Below are 10,390 nucleotides of genomic sequence, written 5' to 3' on the forward strand. Positions count from 1 at the left end.
CCCTCAAGTGCTATATGAGGGATGGGGCCACAGACTTTTGCATCACAAGCAGCCTGCTCTAGGTAATTAACTAGCAATATATAGGAAACACACTATCGTCTATTTCCTCATTTGGGAGATATACCTCCCTTGTAAACAAAGGGTAGGATAGTGGGTGAGAGTTGGGGATTTTTTAAATTAAAAATAGGTAATAAGTTTAAAAGTGTTAAAAACCATTGTCTTCAAAATTGAGCAGGGAGGTCTGAGGTCTGTTTCTCTCTTTGTGATAACTCTATTTAGTGTGGATAAAACTTCTTCATTTCCTGAAAGTTTACCACTCAGGCACTGTGCTGGGGGCTCTGTGGTTTAAACATTTGTTAGGAATTACTCCTTACCTACATGTGCTCAGTTTTAGGGGAGAAGAATGACACTTAGAATTTGTTATAGACACTGCTAGTTGCCACCCAATAATCATTCTCCCTTTTTTATATAGTAGTAGAATAGCTGGACACATAGGTGCCCAGAATAACAGTTACTTTTTCCCTTGAAGCATGTAAAGCCATGTGACCAAACACTGGTCAAATCCCTTCCTCTTTCAATATGTGTTAAATTACTTCTGATAATTCTCAATGGAATAGCTTTTATTGTAGTATTTTAAAAACATGTCCAAAATGATTTGACATTTCTCCCATCAAAAAGTTAACTTAGGGGCTGGGAGTGTAGTTCACTGGTCGAGCACTTGCCTAGCATCACACAGCACTGGGTTCAATCCCCAGCATCACATCTCTTCCTACCCCCCAAAAGTAGACTTAATCTCACCTTCTCCTGACCTGTACCAACCTTAGGTGAGTGCTTATTCTAATAAATAGAATGCAGCAAAAGTGATATGAGGTGACTCTTAGACCCTAAGAAGCAATACAATTTTGTTCTGGCACTCTGTGCTTGCACACTGCACTTCTCACCCCCACCCCCACCCCCAACACCTTTCTCTCTCTCTCTTTTTTTTTTTTTAGAATTTTCTTTTTTTTTATTATTGGTTGTTCAAAACATTACAAAGCTCTTGACATATCATATTTCATACATTAGATTAAAGTTGGTTATGAACTCCCAATTTTACCCCAATACAGATTGCAGCATCACATCGGTTACACATCCACATTTTTACATAATGCCCTATTAGTAACTGTTGTATTCTGCTACCTTTCCTATCCTCTACTATCTCCCCTCCCCTCCCCTCCCATCTTCTCTCTCTACCCCATCTACTGTAATTCATTTCTCTCCTTGTTTATTTTCCCATTCCCCTCACAACCTCTTATATGTAATTTTGTATAACCATGCGGGTCTCCCTCCATTACCATGCAATTTCCCTTTTCTCTCCCTTTCCCTCCCACCTCATGTCTCTGTTTAATGTTAATCTTTTCTTCCTGCTCTTCCTCCCTGCTTTGTTCTTAGTTGCTCTCATTATATCAAAGAAGACATTTGGTATTTGTTTTTTAGGGATTGGCTAGCTTCACTAAGCATAATCTGCTCTAGTGCCATCCATTTCCCTGCAAATTCCATGATTTTGTCATTTTTTAGTGCTGCATAATACTCCATGGTGTATAAATGCCACATTTTTTTAATCCATTCATCTATTGAAGGGCATCTGGATTGGTTCCACAGTCTAGCAATTGTGAATTGTGCTGCTATGAACATCGATGTAGCCGTATCCCTGTAGTACGCTCTTTTAAGGTCTTCAGGGAATAGTCCGAGAAGGGCAATAGCTGGGTCCAACACCTTTCTCTATGCACTATAACTTATATCCCAGTCATTATATTGTCAGGAAGTCAAGTTGCTAGTTATAGGTATTCCAGTCCCAGTAGACAGCCAACAAAAACCATTAGTCATGTGAGGGAGCAAGCCTTCAGAGGATAGCTGATTCCAGACCAAGTACTGCTCAACTTCCATGTTTATCAGTAAAAATAAGCATTGTCATTGTTTTAGCCATTATGTTTTAGGGGATAGTCTGTTGGACAACAATAGATAACTGGAGCACTCACATCCCCACAAGTCAGTTGTAATTACACTGTTCTCTCTTCCTCTCCTTATGATAAAAAAAGTCTTACCACTGTTGCTATTTATTATGAGAATAGCAGCATTCTTGTTGTCCTGTAGATATTGCCTTTCTCCCACCAAAATGGAACCAAATATGCAAAATCAGTTAGTATACAAACTTGGCTGTCATAACAGGGCTTCCCAAAATAATGACATAGGAGTCCATTTCTCTCTCATATGGAACTCTAGGGGGTTGTTTCTGGAAGCTTTGTTCAAGCCTTCATCTTTTATTTCAAGATGGCTACTCTAGTTTCTGCCGTCATAACCTCATTTCATGTAATTACAAAACCACATCTAGCTGCAACAGGAAGCATAGGCTTTTCGCCTGAGTACCCAGATAAAATTATATTAATAAGAAAAGATGAGGAAATACTGGGGGACAGTGAGCAACGTCTACCACACAGGCGAGGAGAACTGCTTCTCCTTCCCCAGCCTTCTGCAAAACTTGAACATCTGGTTTAGGACTCATTTCTGGGTAAGTACCAAATCAAACAATTCTTCCCTGAACTGTTCTGCAGCTTTTGACTCCTACTCCCTTTCTAGGAGTATAATATTCTCATAAGAAAAACACCTCCAACATTTCCAGCTGTCATTCACAAAGCCCAAGTGCTGAACCAAGTATGAGAAGGCAGGCAAGATATACTTTCCTTACCACACTCACCATGATCCTCCATGCTTCTCTCCACCTCTTCTAACAACTATGTCTCTTCTCTCTTCAGCAAGGTCACAACTCATATTAATTAATGCAAATAATCTTAGGAAAGTTTGATCAATGAAGGATAGCCCAAACTTTTAGTGTTTATATTCCAGGTAAGGCAGCCAAAAATGGGACCATAATTATTTTTGGTAAGTTGCTTTATTTTTCACTTGAAACTATCTCATGGGCAACTTTCCATATCAATATTAACCTGTAATATTAGTTCTAATTACATCTTAGTATTATTTATTTATTTAATTATTCCTTATTATTAGATATTTCATCTATTACTAATTTTTCAATATTATGAACAGCTTGGGGCTAAGCCTTCGCCCACATTTTTTAAAAAAATCATTTCCTTATAATAAATTCCAGGAAGAAGAATTACTGGGTCAAATAAATAACATATTTTAAAGCTTTTATGCTGTATTTAACTTATTTTAATTCCTAACAGTGGTGGCCTTAAATGAATCATAAGTTCTAACTGGCAGTTCCAAATATCATTCATTAGTTTAAGAGGGTTAATGGAAATAAATTATTAATTGCAAGTGCAATAAGTCAGACAAACAAAATATTTCAAAACATGACTTTTAAAGCACTGTCTTTACTTATAGAAAAGAAGAAATATTAACTAAAATATTCTATACTTCATTGAATATTTTGGCACAACTGGTAGTAACAAGAACATGGATTTTGCAGTTGGCTAGGCCTGCATGGACTCTCAGTCTTCTATTTAGTAAACAAATGCAGAAGCTTGTGAGCATTTCTTAGCTTCTGTCATCTTCAGCTCCTCTAAGGGTAACACAAGGTGCTAGTTCCCATGCCACAGGCTGTTATAAATACCAATGTTAATTCCCTTCTCCACAGCCCTTTCCCTGTCTTGTTAAATTAAGTCTTAATTCCTTCTTCCGTCTGTGTAACAATCTGAGTGAGTTTTAGAGGAAATTGTGCTTTCAAAATGCTAAGAGAGTAACTAGTTTAGGTGGTCAACAAAGTGGCCACAGTTAAATGCTGTGCCAGGGATGGAGTACAATGTGGACTTTATCCTTTAAGTTTCCTTCAGTGGCTCTTCTTCCTCTACTTTCTTAAACAATGATGTTTCATAGAAACCTGTTTTTAACTTCGTGTTCTTTCCATTGTACGTAAGTATTTTGGCCATCTTACCCATTTTAATAGCCTAAGCTTCCACCTACATACACTGATAACTTCTAGAGCCTTATCTCCAGTCTACTTCTCTCCTAATCTTCAATTCCACATTTTTAATTGTCTACTGGATGTGTCCAGCAGGCACCTAGTTTCAATTAGCTAACTTCAAAACATAAAATGTGTTTTTCCTTACAACCATGATTAACATTATCACTAAACAGTCTATCATCCACAATAAGAATTTTCTAGTCATTCTCAACTCCTCCATTTATCTTAATATAAGTAATCACTGCTTTAATTGAGCTCTCCTAGAAGGGGAATTGAAACTCAGATTCACTGGAGACTTTGAGAGACAGCATAGAGCCCACTGTATAGCTGTCCTATCCAAAATATATCCATTGCCTTCTGCTAATCATTAGTGAAAACTTTTACCAGGGGTTTTAACTACCTGGCACTTTTGGCCTGCCCAATAGGTGAATTAAGTGAGTACCCGCAACCAGGGAAATCCTTTATGCAAAAAGTCTGTGGTGCTCGAAGTGGGAAAGCTTTTGGTGAGCAGGCAGAAGAAAAGTGAATGCTGAGTGGATACAGGAAAGACACCAACAAGATCAGCTACCATCTAGTCTTATCAGATTGGATAGTCTAATCCAAGCCCTAGAAAGAGAGGAAAGGAAATGTTGAAAATGGCTCTAAAGTTTGTAGCGTGAAACCCAATACAAAAATTGGCAACACAGGAGAAAAAGCAGCATTGAAAAAAGGCAATCAATTAAGTTCACCGAATTTGAGAGGCCAGCTGGACAATCTAATGGAGAAAAGTTACTGTAAACACACATCTAGCATTTAGAAACATTAGACATGGAATTGAAAGTTCGCTGGCATAGGCTCAGGTGTTATGTGTAATAATAGATAACTTCACTAAGGATAACCCCTATAAAGGGAGTTTATGAGGAAGTATGAAAAGAAGCTGGGAGATTGTATGCCAGGCACAGAAGAAGTGCCCATCACCATGGGCTTTATGTCCTTCTGGAAAAGGCTGTTCTACAAGCTGCCTCAGGGAAGGGCAGAACTAGTGATACCCATTCTGTGGGATGTGGGGGTTCCTAGAGGGACCTCTGGCCAAAATATTTCCACTCTATCTGCTGCCCTGACTCCTGGCCTGAAAATTTCCCATTAAGATTTTCATCTCTATTGTTCCTTTTCCAAATATTGTCTATTAAAATAAGCTCTTAATTGCTGCCTATAATTCTCCCCTTAGGGAAAAGAGGCTCTAAGAATGAACATCTTTTGAGCAGATGTGCTAAATCCTGTGGTGAGGGTTTGCATTCTTTCTCCATTTAATCCTCACCATAGGGGCTGGGGATGTGGCTCAAGCGGTAGCGCGCTGGCCTGGCATGTGCGGGGCGCTGGGTTCCATCCTCAGCACCACATAAAATAAAATAAAGATGTTGTGTCCACCGAAAACTAAAAAGTAAATATTAATCCTCACCATAGTGCTGTGAACTGATTTATTGGCAGATTTTCTTCTGGATGGTTGGCCAGGAAAACAAGATCCTTAGGGTGAAGGAATTGTTCTGAAGGGTAAGAACCAGACTTCTGATTGGGGTAAATGCAGCAGGGTGAATGACAGGTGGACATCAAGTGAAGAGCAAAGGCATAAAGGAAAACAGGAGCCAAACTAGATGAGAAGTCAAAGACAACAGGCTTGGTAAGGTGCTGTCCTGCCCAGAGCAGCCCAACACTTGCCTTGAATATGAATATTGACGACTACAGCAATGGTTGTAACAACTATAATAAAAACTTGATTTTTCTTCCTTGTAATTCGCAAACTCTCTATCTATTCACTCCTTTACTGGTCCAAGAATCACTTGGGACCCACTATGTATTTGGCCTTGTGCTAAAAGCTGGGGAAGCAACAAAAAGATAAATCAGAGCCAGTCCCTGACCTTGTAGGGTTTGAATCCTAATGAGGACATAGCATTAATTAACTCATTCCATAATAAGACCATTCCATGATAAGTGCTATGAAGGAGCATGTATTCTGGTTGGGAAAGTGGAGAATGGAAGGCTCTCCTGGGGAAGTGGTGCTTGAGATAACATCCAAACAAAAAGATTTAGCTGGGCAAAGAGAATGGAATGAGTGTTTCAGGCAGTAAATGTTATCATCACATTCATTTTACAGATAGGAAAGAGTGTTGTGAAGATGGACTGATAATTAGGAAACCTAAGTTCCAGACCCAACAGCTACTTTACTTCCTTTGTGTGTAATCTAGCATAATTCATCTCTTGGCTTCCCAGACTTTAAGATCCTTCCAGCTGCAAAGCCTATTTATATGAGTTTCAAAGAGATGGCTTATGAATAAGTACATAACAGTCATAGAGCTGCATACCTGTTAGAATGGCTGTTATCAAAAAATCTAAGATACAACAAGCATTGTTGAGGGTGTAGAGAAAAGAGGACCCTTGTATAGTATTAGTGGAGAAGTATATTGATACAGCTATTATGGAAAACAGTATGTTTTCCATACTGTGCCTCAAAAATAAAAAATAGAACTATCACTGCACAGAGGTTCAAGTAACAAAAACAGGTAGACATGAGCAATGGAAACATTGAGATTAGGAGGTTAATTCTACAGACTGAGATGATGTAATAGCCCTAGATATGTTTCTAAAGAAAAAACTTACACAAGTCATTCTGTTCCTGCTCTGACTTAAGATAATAGTCCATAACTAACAAAATATTATTCACAGAGCTGGAAAGTGTCTGTCCAAGTATCCTCCTTTTATAAGAGGAGAACAGATTTCACTGGCTTAAAACTATCATAAAATCTATTAAAAAAAAAACAAGTTCCAGATAAAACTGGTCGGCACAAACCAAGATGACTAAATTTGCCTTTACGTCCTTGACATGTTATTTAATCTAATTGAAATTATAAATTTGTGGGTTTCACTTAGACACTCATGAATGAGACATATGTGATAGGGATTTAGAAATCTGATACAATCTGTCAATCAAAAGCTAGAGATGGTGCGCTGGCAGGATCCTCTGGAAATTGCCAGTTAACCTCAATAAATGCTGGGACACAAAGGACAGAGTTGTTAATGTCTTCTTTGAAACAACCCTTTATCTCACTTGAAGGTGACTTCCTCCTCTTCTTTCCTTTCTAATTAACTTTGCTATAATTTTACTATGCCTTATGTCTTGCTTGAAATCTTCTATTGTTGTTATGGTTTACATGCGGTGTCTGCCAAAAGTTCACATGTGAGACAATGCAAGGTATGGAAGAGAAATGATTGAGTCATAGCCTTAACATAATCAGTTGATTAATCCCTGATGGGATTAACTGAATGGTAACTGGGGGTAAGTGGTGTGTAGCTGGAGGAAGTGGTTCACTGGGGACATGGCTATGGGGTATATATTTTGTACCTAGAGAGTGGAGTGTCTCTCTCTCTCTCTCTCTCTCTCTCTCTCTCTCTCTCTCTCCTCTCTCCCTTTCTCCCTCTCTTCCTCTCTCCCTCCCCCTTCCCTCCTCCCCCCTTTCCTGATTACCATGTGAGCTGCTTCCCTCTGCCACACTCCTCCAATGTAATGTTCTGCCTCACTTCGAGCCCCAAGGAATGGAGCTGGCCTTCTATGAATTAAGATCTCTGAAACCGTGAGCCTTCAAATAAACTTTTCCTCCTCTACAGTTGTTCTGGTCAAATCCTTTAGTCACAGCAGTGAATAATTGACAAGACACAAGACACCAGAACACAATTCCGTAACACAAGGAGGTTTCCAAGAGCAGAGAAAACCTTAACTATGTTGACGAAAAGAATTTAAGGATAGGTGATATATGAATAACAGTGCAAGAGATTTATGTGAAAGGGAAAACAAACGTTCAAAACTAGGAGTATAGGTGATCTCAGAGATAAAGAGTGAATCTCCTCACTTGGTCTTGAGTTTTAACATTTATAAAGGGACAGTAGCTAGAAGACTGATCTAAAGAGGGAGTCAGTGCAGGGGTATGCAATTTCGTGTCAGTTTTCCTTGCACTTGCACAATTTTACCGTAGTGTTCTAATCTCATGCTACTTCCTATGTCACATGTCTCATTAGCATCTTAAATCTCCACCCAGGGGTTTGTGCCTTACTATCATAATGAAGCTAAGGTATCAGTTTTTAATGGGCATGCTTCCTAAAGGAGTGTTTCCTCCAGATACCTTATGGTTATCTTGTAGTTTTGTTGCCTTTTCAGCCAATCAGCAAACTGCAGGCAAGGTACAATGACATGGGTCAGGTTGCTCACAAGTTGTTTGTTCTGCCTTTCAACAGTTCATAGCTGTTACTCTTTTGAAACTCAGTGCTCTATCTTTGTATCCTTAATTCCTATCTCAAAACCACCATATAATCCAACAATCTAATTAGTGAATACACACACATACACACACACTCACACACAGAGGAAATGAAATCAGTCTTGAAGAGATATCTATGTCCCCATGTTCAGCACAATATTATTTACAATGACCAATTCATGGAAACACCTATGTAACTATTGATAGGTATTATGGTTTAGATATGAGGTGTCGCACCTGCAACCCCATGATAAGATGAGCATTTTTTTTGTTTTAATCTCATTGATTTTGCCTCTGATTTTAATTATTTCCTGCCTTCTACTGCTTTTAGTTCTTTTTCTTCTAGGGCTTTGAGATTGATAAATGGGCGAAGGAACTGAACAGACATTTCACAGAAGAAGAAATACAATCAACAAACATGAAAAATGCTCATCATCTCTAGTGATTAGAGAAATGCAAATCAAAACTACTTTAAGATTTTGTCTCACTCCAGTCAGAATGACAATTATCAAGAATATAAGCAACAATACATTGCTGGTTGGACTGTAAATTGGTGCACCCACAATGGAAAACAGTAGAAATTCCTCAGAAAACTTGGAATGCCATCACCATTTGACCTAGTTATACCACTCCTCAGTTTATACCCAAAGGACTTAAACTCAGCACACTATGGTGATACAGCCCCATCAATGTTTATTGCAGATCAATTCACAATAGATAGAGAAACTATGGAACCAACCTAGATGCCCTTCAACAGATGAATGGATAAAGAAAATGTGGTACATATACACAATGGAATATTACTCAACCTTAAAAGAAGAATAAAATTATGGCATTTGCAGGTAAATAGATGAAGCTGAAGAATATCATGCTAAGCACAATAAACCAAACCCAAAAAACCCAAGGCTGATGTTTTCTCTGATAAGTGGATGCTAATCCATAATGAGGGTGGGGAGAATGAAGGAACTTTGGAGTGTGCAGAGGGGAGTGAGGGGAAAGGAGTGGGTGTGGGGATGGAAAAAAGGGAATGAGACAGACATTATTACCCTATATACATGTATGATTACACTACCCTTGTGACTGCACCACATCCAACTAGAAGAAGGAGAAGTTGTGCTCCATTTATGTACAATGTGTCAAAATGTATTCTACTGTCATGTATTATTAATTAGGACAAATTAAAAAATAAATTGATAAATATATAAAATAAATTTTTTAGATAACGAGGAAAATAAAATTCACAATGGCATTTAAAAAGAAAAGCTACTACATACCAGACACTTTAAATGAAATATTTGCTTTAAAACCTTAGAATGCTGTGAGACAGGGATGATATTACCATTTCATACAAAAGGAAACAGAAGCCCCACATTTAAATTCCTAAGATAATTCATATCTAAGGTAATTCGTACCTAATGCATAACTAAAGCAATTCAGTCAACAAGTAGCAAATTCCAGTCTGTCTTCCTGAGCTTCTTACAGTTCTATGCTACATCTCTTCATCCCAGACACATTACTTATTGGTAAGCAATAGAGTCACTTGCTCTTTCTCTCTACTATTTCATGCTTTTGTGATTGAAAACCTTATCTCTGGCATTGACCTGCTATAATTATAACACAGATTAACTGAGGTTAAATTTTCCCATCTATTAAGAAAAAATTCAGCCCCAGTGGTTTTCAGAGTTATTACATAAGCCCACTCTTCTGGGCATTTTGTGGTTTTATTGAGAGAGTATCTGTATTTCATATCCCAGGCAAGTGCTCTACCACTGAGCTATGTTCCCAGCCCCTGTGCTTCAGACCCTAATCATCTCCTTTTTCCCATAGAAATTTCATTTTCTTATATTGTGCTTAAACAAAAAAATTGTATCAAAATGCTAATATAAGCAGAGATGATTGGTTGAGTAAATAATAATGAGTTACAGTTTAATAGTATTTAATCATGTGAGCCGAGAATTTAGTCAAAAGCCACTAGTATTATCTTCCCAGAAGGGGGCAGTGTTTCCCCATTATGTCACTCATTCTGTGGCTATTGCAGGAAAAGCAACTTCAAAAAGGAAACCGATGTGTTGGTTGGGATGGAAAGATTCACCATTAATCCTTCAAAATGACTCTAAATACAAAGATATCAGGCTACTGA

The sequence above is a fragment of the Marmota monax genome, unplaced genomic scaffold (genome assembly GCF_021218885.2).
Source record: "Marmota monax isolate L192 unplaced genomic scaffold, Marmota_monax_Labrador192_F-V1.1 WCK01_AAM20220418_F8-fsc00027, whole genome shotgun sequence".
Classification (NCBI taxonomy): Eukaryota; Metazoa; Chordata; class Mammalia; order Rodentia; family Sciuridae; genus Marmota; species Marmota monax.